The sequence below is a fragment of the Electrophorus electricus genome, chromosome 1 (genome assembly GCF_041902795.1).
Source record: "Electrophorus electricus isolate QZ-2024a chromosome 1, ASM4190279v1, whole genome shotgun sequence".
Lineage (NCBI taxonomy): Eukaryota > Metazoa > Chordata > Actinopteri > Gymnotiformes > Gymnotidae > Electrophorus > Electrophorus electricus.
In genome coordinates this window covers 32,490,487-32,506,351 of record NC_137497.1, presented here as the reverse complement: position 1 = coordinate 32,506,351, position 15,865 = coordinate 32,490,487, and the positions used below count along the sequence as shown (strand labels likewise).

General features: G+C 49.0%; 1 protein-coding gene and 1 long non-coding RNA gene across 11 annotated transcripts in view; one reads left to right on the top strand and one right to left on the bottom strand.

The window, feature by feature from the left end:
* Positions 1–15,865, top strand: part of galnt1 (UDP-N-acetyl-alpha-D-galactosamine:polypeptide N-acetylgalactosaminyltransferase 1) — a 76,490-nt gene that overhangs the window by 7,671 nt on the left and 52,954 nt on the right. For 3 of the 10 annotated variants that reach the window (XM_081715450.1, XM_081715441.1, XM_081715417.1), the window contains one exon: positions 2,575–2,689. The exons of 3 other annotated variants lie outside the window; for them this stretch is intronic. The gene's annotated coding sequence lies outside the window, so the exon portion shown is untranslated. Of the gene's footprint in view, positions 1–2,571; positions 2,690–4,879; positions 4,904–15,865 lie in introns of those variants that run through there. 4 more of the 10 variants (XM_081715447.1, XM_081715436.1, XM_081715429.1 and 1 more) reach the window with 2 other exon arrangements.
* Positions 11,566–13,700, bottom strand: LOC118241286 (uncharacterized). Its single transcript, XR_004775973.2, has 2 exons — positions 12,621–13,700; positions 11,566–12,446 (listed from the first exon to the last, which is right to left on the bottom strand). It is a non-coding gene; the product is annotated as an uncharacterized LOC118241286 (long non-coding RNA).

Below are 15,865 nucleotides of genomic sequence, written 5' to 3'. Positions count from 1 at the left end.
TACCCGCTACAGCCCCCCCGCCCCCAACCAGAGTACTACGAGTCTCTCCTCACTCAACCTCTGGTTAAATTGCACAGGAATGTAACTGATAAGCATTAAAAGATGGTTACTCTTTCTAGCCAGAAAAAAAAAAAATCTATGGCCAGAGTTAGCTGAAGTTAGCTTAATCTCCAGCTTCTTATTCAGAATTTCAGTCCACCTTAAAATTCAGCGGGTTAACGGCAAACTCAGCAGTCTGAATATACCGATGCCATATAGTAAGGAATGAGATTAGAGGAGAGGCCTTTAGTTTTCCGGCTCCGACAGGAGTCGTCTGCTCTTACCCTTTTCCCCACCCTGAACTCGCTTTGCTTCCCAGGCAGATTGCAAAGGATAATAAACTAATAAACAAATCACCGCTGGTTGCAGGTCCATGATGGTGAGCAGTCCTAAAATGCTATTTTCTCCTAATTAAAAGCTGTCAATAGGAGGCAGGAAGCCTGTTCGCCCACACTGGGTAATCAGAATGACAGCAATGCAAGTCATCACGTGTGCGCGTGCATGGATATCTGCATTTGAACATAATCATTTTACTTAACATGAAGAAAACTGCACTGTGGCACTGTGCTAAAACACACATGGCTGTTATTACGTGACCTGTGGGGTCACTGCTGTGCTGTTCTCAGGCTGGACTGAGACTGTAGCGGATTGTTTTCCTTAAAAATTCTTTTTCCGATATCTGATTCAGCAATTTTTGCTGATATCGGTCCAATTCCAATAAGTGGTATTGGATAGGTTTGTCTCTAGTTCTAATGTAATGAGTGATGAATATTGCTATAAACTGGTATGTAGATTGTAGCACCGCTACTCAAATGACTGGATTCCTTAAAGTTTCATTTGGTAAAGTCCCTTTTCAAATCATTTTATTTAAACAACCATTACCCAACTATTAGAGTTCTGCGAAGTGAAAGTGTTGTTTTAATCACCTCTCCTAAGTTGTCTCCCTCCGCATGTGAGGTGCTTTAGGGTGTTTTCACCAGGTGCTGCAGACTTACCCCACTCTGGGGCAGACCTTCAAGCACCAGCCAAAGTAAAATGAGTAGCCCTCTGACCGATAGTGCCACACACGAGAGATGTGACATCGTCACGGGCTCGGCACCGCACACGGGCCTGCCGCGTTTCAGCCCCTTTGGCTCGACCTCCTTCAAAACCCAGGAAACGTGCGTGCATGTGTGGTGCATGCAAGTCTGCCATACCGGTATCGCAGAGGCTAACGTCGTGATGACGACGACCGAGCGTTACATCGCACAGCCTCTCTGCGCGAGTGTGAGGGAGGCTGTCTGCGCAGCCCTCGCCCTGCTGCTCTAGCTTGTTTAGACTCGCGCACGGTCGGGCCTCTCACTGGCAGTAGGGGGCTCGGACAGCTTGGCCTTCTCTTGAGAGAGTCTCTCAATTTCTCTGTTTTTCTGTATGTGTGAGGGAGAGTGAGTGTGCATGCATATGTACGAAGAGCTTGTGTGCGTCAGTGTGCATGCATTGGAGTGTGTGTTTGGGTTTGTGTGTGTGTGTGTGTGTGTGTGTGTGTGTGTGTGTGTGTGTGTGTGTGTGTAGGGCTGGCAGATGCTTGTGTGTCTAACACAGTGCTGCCTAGTGGGTAGTGCCATGCTGAAGTGTTTGCACATGCTGTGATCCTGATTGATCCCCCCCCCCGTCTCACGCTCTCTTACTGTCTCTCCCTACATCTCTCTCTCTCTCTCTCTCTCTCTCTCTCTCTCCCCTTCTCTATCTTTCTCTCTGTTTCTCTGTCATGTTCGTTTTGAGTCACTTCCCCCTGCCTGTCTCTCTTTTTTCAGCTATATTCTTTTTTCGTAATGTTCAGTACATTGCATTTACATGCGTTTTAAAAAGAAAACCTTCTGTGCTGTTTTTAGCCCATTTTCTTTCCTGTGCGCTGTCTGTTCTATCACGCTATCTCATGCTAGCTTACGTGTGTCCTGCGTACGAGTGTATTTGTTTATCTTTGACATCACAGCAAACTGCTGCAGACTGTTGGATACCATTTGAATTAGACTTGCTAAAAGTGGGCTATGCTCTAGAATGGAAGTGGGCTGTCAGTCTATTCAAGAGCAGCTAAAAGTGGGCTTTCCCCTCTAGAGTGGAGTTGCTAAAAGTGGGCTGTGCTCTAAAATGGAAGTGGGCTGTCATCAGTCTGTCATCCAGACATCTGCAGAGACGAATCTCTCCCTGCAACGCACTTATCTGCAGATTTCACCACAAACCATGTGCCAGACACTTAGCCATGGTTATAGATGCTAGGATGTCCTAGACTCTCCTGAGATCCTTGTGATCTGAGTTTTCAATCATCTGATTTGAATCCAGAGCTATAAAATGCCCGACACTTTGCCCCCCCCTGTCAAAGCTGTCTAAGCTGACTTTGATCAGTGCGGTGCTGTACATATCTGATGTATACGGCAAACGAAGCATCAGGGTGATGTGTTACTGGTGGTCTCCAGTTTAATAATCTTAAAAAATGTCATATTATTCGCTAATACATTCCTGTACAGCTCATGAAACATGTTTTTTTTTTTTTAGCAGCAGTCGCTGGAACCAATTAAAATTTCCACAGAAAACAAGGAAACGGAAATTCTGACTGTTGGAAGCGTTTGACCTTTTGACAGACGCAAACATCCTTGAGTTTTCACGTATAAAGGTCAGCGGTAACACTTCTTCATGTTTGTGTAAGGTTTTGTGGGTATGTGCGTGCATGTGTGTGTATGTGTCTGTGTGTGTGCATACGTGTGAATGCATCTGTATGTATGCACACGTGTGTGTGTTTTGCTGTGATGAGCATGCTGCAGTGGTATATTTGGGACATTTGCTGAACTGCAGGTGTGCATGCATGTCTCTGTGTGTGTGTGTGTGTGCGTGCGTGCATGTGGGTCTATGCATGTGTGCGCGCGCATTGGGTTAATTAGTCCCTGGTATGAGTTTTAGAAGCTGTGCAGATAGTATTGTGGTGCTGAATGACTGCGTATATGAACAGTGCAGTGAAGGTTAACTCACCAGGGACAGCGTGTGAGGGACGGCTCAAACGCCAGCGTGTGAGGGACGGCTCAAACGCCAGCGTGTGAGGGACGGCTCAAACGCCAGCGTGTGAGGGACGGCTCAAACGCCTGCGTGTGAGGGACGGCTCAAACGCTAGCGTGTGAGGGACGGCTCAAACGCCAGCGTGTGAGGGACGGCTCAAACGCCTGCGTGTTGGGGGGGTGTGCCAGTGTTTGTGTAGGAGTGCTGTATTGATTACCTTTAGAGCCACCTGTACCAATTCAGCCTTCAGAGGTAATTTCTTTGCTCCTTTGTCTCCATAGCAACTTCCCTACTGATGAGGTCATTCTCACAGTTCTTGGCACTGTCTGTGTCTGCACATGGTTAGGTAGCTAGGGGTGTGTGTGTGCACGCGCACAATGTTTAGGTGGGTAGGCGTTTGTGCGCGTGTGTGTGTGTGTTTGTGTAAATGGTTTTTTGGGAGTGTATTTTTTTTCAGTTTTCCTCTGTGCTGAATTGTTGCTATGAGACTCAAATTTCCATGATGCTTTTCAGGCAATGATTCAGCAATACCACCCCGCCACCCCACCGCACTTGGATACGTGTGCACGCGCGCGCACACACACACACACACACACACACACACACACACACACACACACACACACACACACACACACACACACACACACACTCACTCCACTCTGTCTCTCCTTCAGTGTTCACTTGCACCCTAGACAGCCTCCGCCCCTTGTCCTGCTCCGCCCCTTGTCCTGCTCCACCCCCGTCTTGCTACGCCCCCGCCCCTGCCCGCCCTGCTCCGCCCCCCGTCCTGCTGTGTGACCACACCCGATATTTGGTGGGCAGTTTGGTGCTACTAGACTAGAGCCTAGTAGCGGAAAAACACAGTTTATGAGTCATTGTGTGAGGTAGATTTATTGGCCTTTTATAACCCGAAAGAAGATTGTTAAAATGATTCACTGGTATTTTTGTAATCTTAAGGAAAGGTGAAAGTCTCTCTGGTCTTTCATAACATAACAAAAAGGTAAAAACTGTTTAATAGATTCATTAGCTTCATCTTTTCCCCCCAAATGAAAAGTGAACAATACAAGACAAGCAGACCAGCTGATAGATTTCAGACTGAAAGCTATCCCGGAGCCCAGTTAGACGGATCGTAGTGGACATGCCAAGTGCGAGTCAGTTCAGAGGGTTGTTCTGTTTTTCCACACCTCACGTTCTCAGTGAATGAAGGAGCTCATGGGAAGCAGTCATGCAGTCCATCAGGCCTGGTTCACTTACACACACACACACGCACACACACATTTCTCCGTCCCTCTGCCCCATCACCTCGTCCCTCCATCCCCCCATCGCTCACTCTCCGTCTCCCCATCCTTCCATCTCTCTCTCTCTCTCTCTCTCTCTGTCCTCTGCCCCACCGTTCAACCTCTGCCGACGCTGGCAGGATTAAGCCGAGTTTAGGCGCGCGGCAGGGCGAGGCTTCTCCAACCCTCGAGCCGCTCGGATGGGGACAAGGTCACGCCACTGCTCCCCTCTCCTCGGTTAGGGGCGGCTGAATCCGGATCAGTCCGGATCCGTCCGGCCGGTAGCACTGGTCCAAGCGCGCTCTCAGTCCATTTTCACACACCAGTTGGTTTTATGGAACATTGAATATTATATAGTGACTGAGCAAGAGTGCGAACAGATTTTATTGACATTATACATATTCCTTTTTTATCTAAATGTTAACTGCCGCAGGGCTCTGATAGTCCGGACTGAAGCGCGACTAGTGGCCCCAAGCCAGCGTGAGCAGGGGCAGATACGTACGAGGCTGGAGGGAGCAGGAGCACTGGAGCTAATGGAGTCTCGGAACTGACCTTTGGTAGGCACTCGTCTGCTTTTGCTCTCAAACAAAAATAATACGCTTTGAAGTTCAGACAGATATGGTGAGCAGCAAAGCCAGCAAAAGCACCGTTACTAAGAGAGCTTCAGGACAGTTTAATATATAATTACAGAAACAAATTGTTAACAACTAATGGGAAAAGGAGAGGATTCTTTTCCCATTTTCCCAGCTACTTGTTCAAATCTGAAGATTTTAAACCACTCGGAAAGGTACAAATCCTTCAAATGTTTTCTTATGTACATGTGAGTCCATGTACAACCAGGATGCATTTAAATAGATGTTTGATTCTCTAGAGGGCAGCATCTCTACCAATCTCCTACTTCCTCAATTCAGCAGGTCTGGAGCTCGTCGCGTATTGCCGATGTCTGTCTGTGATATCACTTCCTGTGCTCCAGTTAGGCTTCCGTCAGGTACGCGGAGGAGTTGGTGCGGGTTCCCTGAACATCTGCATGGCAGGGCGGAGAGGCTCTCGTATTGTTAAGGGACACTTAGGAAAGCCATTTTAAATGTTGATAGCTGGACAGATCTGTAGAGATTTATTTATTTGTGAATGCTTGCGCGCGCGTGTGCATACACAGGGTTGCACACATTCTGGGGATTCCCTTATCTATCAGGAAGCTCAAGAATGGTGAGGAAATGTGTCTGTCCCCTCTGGCTCCTGGAAACACAGGCCCATGTGCGCACACACACACACACACACACACACACACACACACACAAACATATTATAGCTGCATTTGGGAGCTCAACTAAGTAAGATGTCCCATGTGTTGCCTTTGTGATGGTGATATTTATGTGTGTGTTTGTGTTTGCATTTGTTTGTGTTTGTATGTTTGTGTGTGACTTTATCACTAACCCCTTGATAGCCAGTATCAGCCTCTTGCAGCTGGACAGGCAGCCGCCTATGCTGTGTGTCATCATGCGTGCGTGCGTGCGTGCGTGTGTGTGTGTGTGCGTGTGTGTGTGTGTGCGTGTGTGTGTGCGTGTGTGTGTGTGTGCGTGTGTGTGTGCGTGTGTGTGTGCGTGTGCTCAAGTCTGGACATGCTTAGTTAGGGTGTTAGTTAGGCCATTTAAAGTCTCTCAGTAAAAGACTCTTGTGGTCTGAGCCTGGCTAAGCAGAGATCAAACCCAATCTGCAGAAATAACTAGGGCGGGAGAGAGAGAGAGAGAGAGAGAGAGAGAGAGAGAGAGAAGCGGGAGGGAGAGGGAGGGAGAGAGAGGGAGAGCGTGTGTGCTTTGCCGTGTAAATGGCATATTGATGATGGTGTAAATCATAATTGAAAGCCCTTTGGAGAGTGTGAAAGTGGACTTATTCAATCTGAAACTGATCCCTTAATTGATTCAGTAATTCCTGATCATTTTGCTTCACTTCGAAGGGACTTTCAGTGTAGACAGTGCAGCTGGGCACGGAGTCTACGGGGAGCTGAGCTTGACGTCTCCTCAGTGAAGGAGAGCACAGAGGGAGGTCATCCCTCCTCAGCTGGGTGGCTCGCATGTGATGACATTTCAGCAGCACAGAGGACAAACACCTACAGGCCTCAGCTACTGAACAACGTCGCCGAGCTTCGTGAATATATAGATATTAGTCTATTCAACAACGTTGGCTAGTGGCTTTGTTGGAGTTGGAGTAGATGAACATTCTCACTTGCAGGCTTATAATGTGGGATGTTTGTGATTAGATTAATGGTGATGAGAGTTCATGTAATTATTATTCATCTAACGTGTTCCGCTTTGCCCAGTGTGCGGGGGAAAAACAGATTTTTGTTGCTCAGGACATTGACCGCTAAGAGCAAGCCAACAAGCATGTTTATTAGCAAGCTATGCAAGCTATGCATCTCAGCGATTTCTGGGACACCACAGCCAGGTGGTTGGACAAAGACCCACATTATCATCATGGTAGTTGTCCAGGGCGACGTTGGGGTCTATTATAAGAGCGTCAACGTTGGTGCATTTTTAAAGAAGACTCCAGCCAAAGATCCATTTCCTTCTCTTCACATCCTACATGCCACTCTGGTTTTACTAGTGACCAACGCTGGATCTGTGGCAAGAGAAGTTGCCATGAAGTGGACCGTCAGATGGCACATGGAGCCTGGGAAGCTTAGCTGAGTCACTTTATACACGGTACAGCTGCAATGCTGCTGTCCAGTGAAAACCAGAAGTGATTGCATTGCTGGAAGAAGAACAGCAATGTTAAACAGTGAGTCAGAGCGAGTGCTCTGGATGCATCCGAAAGGCGTGTGGGTTTTTTTCCCCCAGGAATCTCTGATTGTGCAGTTGTTGGTGCGCTGGCCAGTTCAGGTCCTGTTGCTTAAGTCCAATTACATGTTTCATCATTGCAGGTTACATCCTGCAGGTTCAACATAATCCACTCCCATTCCGTTCTGGGACTAATCAAAACCGCTCTGTTTGTTATCTTGGCACAGCAGGTGCAGGTACGCTTCTCTCAGTGGGTGTTGGCTACAGAACACAGGTCACACTCCACACAGAGCACAGGTCGCACTCCGCACAGAGCACAGGTCGCACTCCGCACAGAGCACAGGTCACACTCCACACAGAGCACAGGTCGCACTCCGCACAGAGCACAGGTCGCACTCCGCACAGAGCACAGGTCACACTCCACACAGAGCACAGGTCGCACTCCACACAGGTCGCACTCCGTACCGAGCACAGGTCGCACTCCACACAGGTGGCACTCCACACAGGTGGCACTCCACACAGAGCACAGGTGCACTCCACACAGAGCACAGGTCGCACTCCGCATAGTTCGCACTCCACACAGAGCACAGGTCGCACTCCACACAGAGCACAGGTCGCACTCCGCACAGAGCACAGGTCGCACTCCGCACAGAGCACAGGTCGCACTCCGCACAGAGCACAGGTCGCACTCCGCACAGAGCACAGGTCGGACTCCGCACAGAGCACAGGTCGGACTCCGCACAGAGCACAGGTCGCACTCCGCACAGAGCACAGGTCGCACTCTGCACAGAGCACAGGTCGCACTCCGCACAGGTCGCACTCCACACAGGTGGCACTCCACACAGAGCACAGGTGGCACTCCACACAGAGCACAGGTCGCACTCCGCATAGTTCGCACTCCACACAGAGCACAGGTCCCACTCCGCACAGAGCACAGGTCGCACTCCACACAGAGCACAGGTCGCACTCCGCACTTTGCACAGGTCGCACTTTGCACAGGTCGCACTCCACACAGAGCACAGGTCGCACTCCGCACAGATCGCACTCCACACAGAGCCCAGGCCGCACTCCTCACAGAGCACAGATCATGCAGGTCGCCCTCCAGGAAGTTCAAAAGTAAAACAGTCCAGAAAATAGGGAACTCACAGTTCAGAACAGAGAAATGAATATAGTGGCACTCACTCTGTGTGCGTGTGTGTGCATAGAGAGAGATGCGCATGTGTGCCTGTGAACTTGTCATGTCTTTCCCCATGGCCCTGAGTCCTTACAGCAATCTTGCCAACTGTTAGTGTGTGTGACAGTGTGTGGAGAGAGTGTGGAGAGAGTCTGTGGAGAGAGTGTGTGACAGTGTGTGTGGAGAGATTGTGTGGAGAGAGTGTGACGGGAGTGTGTGGACAGAGTGTGTGGAGAGAGTGAGGAGAGAGTGTGAGTTGAAGTGGGGGATGGGCACAAGGCAGAAGTTCTCTGAGTCAGAGGGCTGGAGTCCCTCCCTCCCTCCCTCCTCTCTCTCTCTCTCTCTCTCTCTCTCTCTCTCTCTCTCTCACTCTCTCACTCTCTCTCTCCCTCCCTCCCTCTTTCTCTCTCTCTCCCTCTCTCTCTCTCTCTCTCACTCTCTCACTCTCTCTCTCCCTCCCTCCCTCTTTCTCTCTCTCCCTCTCTCTCTCTCTCTCTCTCTCACTCTCTCTCTCTCTCTCCCTTCCTCTCTCCCTCCCTTACTCCCCCTCTCTCTCTCTCCCTCCCTCTCTCCCTCCCTCTCTCTCTCTCCCTCCCATACTCCCTCTCTCTCTCCCTCCCTCCCTCCCTCTCTCTCCCTCCCTTACTCCCTCTCTCTCTCTCTCCCTCCCTTACTCCCTCTCTCTCTCTTCCTCCCTCCCCCCCTCTCTCCCTCCCTTACTCCCTCTCTCGCTGTCTCTCTCCCTCTCTCTTCCTCCCTCCCTCCCTCTCTCTCTCTCTCTCTCTCTCTCCCTCCCTTACTCCCTCTCTCTCTTCCTCCCTCCCTCTCTCTCTCTCCCTCCCTTACTCCCTCTCGCTCTTCCTCCCTCCCTCCCTCTCTCTCTCTCCCTCCCTTACTCCCTCTCTCTCTCTTCCTTCCTCCCTCTCTCTCTCTCCCTCTCTCTCTCTCTCTCTCTCTCTCTCTCCCTCCCTTACTCCCTCTCTCTCTCCCTCCCTTACTCCCTCTCTCTCTTCCTTCCTCCCTCTCTCTCTCTCTCTCTCTCTCTCTCTCTCTCTCTCTCTCTCTCCCTCCCTTACTCCCTCTCTCTCTCTCTCCCTCCCTCCCTCCCTCACTCTCTGTCCAGGCTCTCTGCTTGTTCTCTCTGTGCCGTTACCAGTTCCACCCGTTCTGGTCGATGTTTTCGGCCTGGCTGCAAACAGGCAGCGTTCTAATCTGCAAGTAGTGGCAGACATCTTGCGGAGGGACAGACCCTTCCACAGATCCCATGAGAGGGGAAAGCCCAGAAACAGGGGGGTTCTGTGATAAAGCTGAACGCCAGGGTGAGTCCTGACCCTCCCTGAGCTACAAATCACGGGCTAGCACAGCACTCCCGAGCAGATTTAAGTCTAACAGTTGTGGCGCCCGCGGACGATTGGCTGATGAGGTTCGCCTCCTAACTGTTGATAGGCCTTCGCCGGTGCTGTCCGGAAGCAGGAACTTTGATTGGCTGAGGCGGTGCGTGACGGACGAGTGCGGAGTCCAGTGCAGGTAGTATTTGTGCATCTTCTCTGGCTGCAGAGAGTGAGATCTGTAAATATTTGGACTGAAAGCACCCTATTAGTCACTCGTGTTTTATACACACCTCCTACGCTACTGTGCGTTGCCTCTAATTAAGTCCTGTGTGCGTCTGTATGCGTGCAGCTACTAAACCGACCATTATCTTTGCCCAAACTAAAATGTCAAAATTGCAGTGGCAGACTAAGCCTCAGTAGATGGGTTGAGTAGGGAGTGAGAGAGAAAAGTCCTCCTCTCTCTCTCTCTCTCTCTCTCTCTCTCTCTCTCTCTCTCTCTCTCTCACACACCCACTCCATCTCTTGTTGGGCTCCTCAGTCTGTCTCCTGATGGAGAGTGTTTTATGGAGCAGTGTTTAGGCTCTATGTATAGTGGCTCTCACACTTTGATCACGGAATGCTTTGGTCCATGCTTACAGTTGGATAAAGCTGAACTTTGCCAGCAGTTCTAATGCAAATGAGCTAAATTGCTTGAAACTTGCAGGTTTGACGTGCGTGTGCGTGTGTGTGTGTGTGTGTGCGTGTGTCAATCATGCTGAGTCCTGTTCAGCGAACCTTGCAGAACACAAGGAGCTGGGGACCCTGCTGGTGTGCCGGGGCGTGGTTAGGCACCCCTGCTGGTGTGGGCGTGGGCGTGGCTGTGCAACCATTCTATAATCATAGACTAGTGTGGTAGTTCAGTAAGGCTACACACGACTTTCTTTCCTGGTTTTGCGAAAGCCTCTGGACGGGCGGGGGCAGTTGGGGGATAGGGATGGGGTTTGTGGAGGCAGGACTAATGGGCATAGCGTTCAGGACATTAAAGTCTGAACCCAGTTCCAGTCCTGCTTCTTTTGGGTCATAATCTCAATCTCATACCCACCCCTCTCTAACTCTCCTACTGTGACTGCTGGTGCCTGAAGGAGCAGCTCCATGACTGCGCTCAAATCCTCCGACACGCCACACGGACTGCCCTCAGAACCCTCTCTGACACGGAGGCGGAGCCAGAGGCAGGGCCCAACCCTTGATCTGCCGCTCCGCTCAGGGTCGGGGGAAGGAGAGGATCTCCTTTCGTTGCCGCGGGTATCCGCTACGCCAGCGGTGACAAATGTCTGATTTCACGTTGGACACCTCTGCCTGAGCGGGCTGGGTTTGGTTTTGTGTGCAATAAGGAGCCAGTGTGAGTGGAGTGAGGCAGGCAGAGAGGAGGAGGAAGAGGCTTTATTGTTTGGTTTTATGGCGGAGAGAAATGTATGTGTGGGCTTTATTACAGCGGTTGAGAATGTGGTCTGCATGCCTCACACTGAGAACTGTGCGTGTGTGTCTGACTGCGTGTGCATATGGGTGTGTTTGTATTTGTGTGTATTAATATTGTGTTAAGTGTCAAAACATTTGAGTTTGTGTCTGTGTGTGTGTTTGTGTGTCAGGCATGGATCTCAGAGGCAAATTCATTCTTTTTTAGGTGTGGTAACCATCCAGATGGACAGAGTCACTGTTTTTCCTTAGTCTCCACAGATGATGTGCGACACACACACACATACATACACACACACACACACACACACACACACACACACACACAGAGAGACAGAGCAGTGGGAGTTTGTATGTTGGAATGTAGTTGTGTGTCATCACTGAGTGAAATGCAAATGCGGTTCCATTTCTTCAGCTCTGTTTAGGGGTTGGTGACACACAAGGATGTCACATTGGCGGGGAAAAAATATTTTTTGAAACTGAAAATCTTTGACACATTCAACAAAATCTTCAATTTAATCAGCCAAAAAATGGTGTAACTTGTTATTTGAAAAATTACAATTATGTGAGTGCAATAAATTACAGGTTTACCCAAGCATAACATTCAGCAGGTAAAGTATGAGCTCTGTTGTAAAAGCCTGCATGCCTTGAATAGCGGGAAGAGTTCATTGCTTTAGCGTTCCATATAGCAGGGCTATTTCGTCAGGGCTGGCGAGGAAAACATGCTCTCAGTCATCACGAAACACTGTCGTGCATAGCCTGCACATGCCAACGTCCATACAAACTGCATCGTGAAAATCCAAATCGGGATGTTTTTTCGGCTGTGGGGGCTTTGTGTTTGCGCTGGGATGTGCGGATAACACCAGTCGACATGCCTTACTGACATTCCCGTCATACCTCACCGATCCACGTCACCGAACCCTTAGGAACTCACCGCCGTGGCACAAGCTATTGCGAATGTCACCATAACGCAATATCCGCCTTGTTACTTTGAGTTATTGCGTTTGGAATCTTTTCCAGCCTCCGAGTTCTCGGTTTTCCGGCGGACAGGCACCGAGGAGGCGTAATTACTTTGTAACCGTACCATGGCGAATCAGGCCGAGTGAGTTCTGATTTCTCCTTTTGTTTCAGCTATGGGACACAGTTCTCATTGTCCACAGTGGAAGGTCAGCGGGCCTGATTAGTATCCAGTGGCCTGAGCACAAACACTCTGCTGCAGGGGTATTTCAGGGCAGCGGAGGGGCACACCGCAGCTCTGGCTGGAGCAGCTCTAGGGCTGGAGATGTTTCCTACAGAGCCCCTGGCTTCAACGTCTCACCGTGGTCCAAACCACCTGTGCAGGTCCATCAGACTTCAGTTCCGTTGGCAGCTGAATTATTTATTGGCAAATGGGATGTGATGCAATTTGGCACAATACCTTCCAGCAAGCAAAGTGAGCCTAAAACCCTTTTCTCTACTTATTTAGTATTTTTCATTTACAGGGAAACATTTCTAGCAGTTTTGTGGTTTTGTTTTGAGTAATACCACTTGGATGGAATCTTACCTCCAGGTTTTGCCGCACACTCGCTCTGTCGATCACTTCTTCAGAGACTTCACAAGTAAACAAAAAAGAAAAAACCTCCCCAAAACACTGCTTTAAATCTGCAAACTCCAGAGTGTTACAGTGTATATTTAGGTTGACGTGGAGCACTCGTGTGCTGCGTCTCGGGTGCGGAGGCTCAGTAACGGATGCACTCCTAAAGCAGCAGTTGTTTACACAGTGCATCAGGAACCAGGGGAATCTGGCGGCCTGTGCTGAGCGTGGGCGGAACACAGCACGGCTTCTTACCCACTGTTTTATCAGGATGTGCTCGCATGACCCTTCCTAGATCATTGCCGTGGTAACCGGCGGCCATGCCCGTTCTACTGCGGCTGCGTGGTGGATGTCCGCCGCTGTTGTTTTGATTGACGGTTGCCTGTGGGAACGAGGCCAGGCTCTGTCGGACCCATGCTAATGGTGACGATGATGATGATGATGACAATGATGGGGCTCTTACGGTGGGACTCGTGTGGGCGCGCACGCGTGCTGGCACCCGTGCCTGCACGTGATCCTCCATGTCCGTGTGTGTGTCTGCACGCACGTGTGAGAACAAAACGCGTTTCCTGTCTGGTGACGGGTTTCCCTGCCGCTCGGACTGATAATGACGCGGATCGTCGGACCTGACCTCTGCTGGAAGGTTTGGTGCTGGGACAGGAAGCCAGTGGCAGTGCGGGAGGGCAGCTACGTCCGAGAGCCCCCAGCGTTACTGCACCATCAGACGCTGCTCCACTCTGGCCTGCTTTTACCACAGTACAGAGTTGACTAATCTACATTCTTTCAACAATGAGTCACTGAGACCTCCATGGGAAACACATGTCCAGCTGCATCCAGTCTGTGTGTGTGTGTGTTGATGTAAATATGGTTGACATTGTAATCAATTTGGAGAGAAAGTGCAGCACTTTTATGAGTTTGAATTAGGAGGCTGTCTGTTGCAAAACAAATGGATTCTCACCAAGGATAGGCGCATTAAACACTCTCTCACTTTTTTTCTCTTTGTCTTCCGCTCAGTCTCCGTTTTGACCAAGACAAAGCAAACTGGAACAGTGCCTGAAAATATAGTTTCACACATTCAATAAATGTACTAATAGCTGAATTAATAAAATTAATCGCAACAAATACAACAACAATAACTGAACATCAATAACTATATTAATGGCAGCTAACAGACCATTAAGGCTTTAAGAAAATGTTAAGCCAGTATATTTTGACATTGAAGTTGTGTATGAATCATGTTTGTAATTATATGGGTAAAAGATTAACACAACCATGAATGGGGAGGTGGTAGCTACTTATTGATTCATTGATTAGTTGATTAATTAAAACCATTATTGCCCCAAAACGAATTTGTCTTACATATAAAGAGCCACATTAAGCATTAAAACACAAACAACAACAAATAACAATAAACAACACCAAACATTTAAAAGCATTAAAACATCAATGACAGACACAATTTAGAACTATAATGAAATTAAAAAGTGCATAATCTTATGTGTCCATGTTCCTATATCTAAACAATTCAATACTGCTCCGAGTTGGGAATGGTTTAACATTAAAACCATTTTTGAAACAATCCCCTGAATACAGGCCTCAGTTCTTCGCTCCTCTTAAGAGTGTTCCGCCCCCATTTGCCAGGACCGACAGTTTACCGTGATTGGTGCACTCTCCGTCCCGTGTACAAGCTTATTGGATTAACTGGCACGTCACTCCCATCTGGCAGAGTGTTCGTTCAGGGCATTTACATTTACACCCAGGTATTTATTAGGTGATTTTGACCAATCATGGTTTTTAATTCCACTCCATGCCTGTCTCATGTTTGTTTTCACCGGATTTCCTTTTGAATCGACTTCCCTCTTGGCTGATCATCTGCATTCAACTCTCGTTCTGTTTCCACCAACAGTTTCTTGTTTTCCGTTGTCGTCCAAGGTTTCGACCTGGCAGCCGTGTTCACACGTTTCGTCGGTATCACACTCCACGCAGAAGTTGATGCACGATGTAACGATATCCACTTGATCATCGAAATCTGCAGTCCGCACCGCTCCATTCCGTGCGATCAAAGCGGCCCTTTCACAACCTCGCGCTGCCGCCGCCGTCCCACACGCGCGCTGATCGGATTTTTGACCTTTCTCTCGTCTCAGTTTCTGTTGGCAGTCAACAGCCGGTGTTCGGATCTGATCCACCTATCGGTGGTTTAATGACGACTTCACCGGCACTTAACGTATCGCTGATAATGAGGTAATGCACGGACAGGGAGCAGCTATTAAAACCGCCCCAAACGCACGCGGGAGCAGAGGTTTCGAGTGCACGCACCGCCGGGAAAGATTTGCCGTGTAACCTAAACCTAGAAAGATTTGTAGCGTCTCATGTTGGATTGTATCATTACAATGTGGCATTTTATTTGGTCTTTTTATTGTGAAAACCTCCCATACGTCTCCCGTAATAAAGGAGAAAGTGCATCTCCGTCTCGGGCTCAAATGTCACGCACTGACCACACATTCTTTCTGGTTTTGGCAGCCAGGTCTTTCGGTAGCGAGACTGTGCTCACTGAGCCTGTACTGAAGTCCCCCCAACCCCGCTCTCGCTCTCTCTCTCTCCTCTCTCTCTCTCTCTCTCTCTCTCTCTCTCTCTCTCTCTCTCTCTCTCTCTCTCTCTCTCTCTCTCTCTCTCTCTCTCTCTCATATTATCTGTTTCCCTCCATCCCTCTCTTTATATGTCTATACATCTTTCACTTGCTCTCTCTTTGTGTGTGTGTGTGTGTGTGTGTGACTCTGAGTGATAAGTGAAGATAAATGGCTTTGTAGGGGTGTGGGTGAGTGAGTGCATTTGTGTATGTGTGTGTGTGTGTGAACTTACTGGCACACAGGTTTACAGTTATGTTTTGAGCATTGTTTTCAAGGCATTATATTTTATATAAATGTTTTATTTAAATGCTTCTAGAAGGGGAGTGTGTGTGTGTGTGTGGCTGCACACCTAGCTTGAGGGTTTACATCCTCAGTGTTTCTGTTCTGATTAGATTCTGGTCTATCAGTGTGGAGACAGGAAGAAAAGTGGATTATTAGATTTTAAGAGTTTGATTTTGGCCAAAAATTGAGTGCGGTCCTTTAGTGCTGTTACTCACACAAGAGACATAATCAGGTTTGCACCATGCATCACAGTGCATTTGTGTGTGTGTGTGTGTGTGTGTGTGTGTGTGTGTGTGTGTGTGTGTG